The sequence below is a fragment of the Lathyrus oleraceus genome, chromosome 7 (assembly GCF_024323335.1).
Source record: "Lathyrus oleraceus cultivar Zhongwan6 chromosome 7, CAAS_Psat_ZW6_1.0, whole genome shotgun sequence".
Taxonomy (NCBI): domain Eukaryota; kingdom Viridiplantae; phylum Streptophyta; class Magnoliopsida; order Fabales; family Fabaceae; genus Lathyrus; species Lathyrus oleraceus.
Genome location: NC_066585.1, coordinates 308,342,471 through 308,343,626, shown reverse-complemented (window position 1 = coordinate 308,343,626; position 1,156 = coordinate 308,342,471).

Sequence of the window (1,156 nt, the reverse complement as noted above, 5' to 3'; positions counted from 1 at the left end):
AATTGTGAATGATTTATGGTAATGGATGTGTATATGTAATCATGAATGATGTGTGGTGATGGATGTGTATATGTGCCAATTGTGAGTTATGGTGATATGTGAAATGTTAAGACGGTATAGATGGTCTTAATTGCATATGTGTTGGTATGTGTGCATTCATTCATAGCATGGTTGACTTCATTGTGGAAGTGGTGAAACTGTGGGTTCACATGAGCAGACGTTGATCCTTAAATGGGATTAGGCGTAGTATTAAGCGGTGATCCTTCATTGGAAACAGACGTAGCAGACGTTAATCCTTAATTGGGATTAGGCGTAGTATTAAGCGGTGATCCTTCATTGGAAACAGACGTAGGGCTTTGGTCTTGTCTGGATCGGAAGCGTGGCTTGGATTCTAGATATTGAATCGGAAAGCGGTGAAACTTTGAGTTCACATTGAGGCACCGCATGCATGGAGTCACATTGTCTTGCATCGAGTCGTTTATAGTTATGTGATCATTGAATGCATGTATTGATGTGGGTGTGATGCATGTTTGAAGCATGTGAGATGATTGTTTGTTAATATCAGTGATATAATAATACAAAGTGTGATGAATTCTTGAATTGTTGTTTTAATTCATTGTGCCCTATTATGCTATTTCATAATGATTTGAATTCTCACCCTTTCTGTTTGAATGTTACCTTTACATGGGTATCGTGCAGATACTACAGAGTAGTGTTGCTGGAGTAGGTGGACGGTAGCTTGCTCAAGAATAGCTGGAGAGTTTCCGTATTTAGTTTGAATTTAGGTAATGAGTCAATGCTCTGGTCATGTAACACTGGGTAGATTAGTGGTATTGAACTCATATTTTTTTTCGATGTGCTTTATGTTATCAATTGTTTATCTGAATTTGAAGGGATTATTGAGAGATGATCATGGTATGGGACATGGATCATTTTATGAAATACATGAGTATTCTTTATTTTCCGCTGCGAACGCATATTGCTTGAATATTCATGATGAGTGAAATGTGTTATTTTGAATGACCAGGTGTATTGTTGGTTTTCGAAAGTTTTAAAATTTGAAAACGTCGATGTGACGCCCTTTTGTTTATATGCGTGCTTATTTACTCTGATTATATGCTAAATAATTTGGGGTAGAAAAGGGGGTGTTACATTA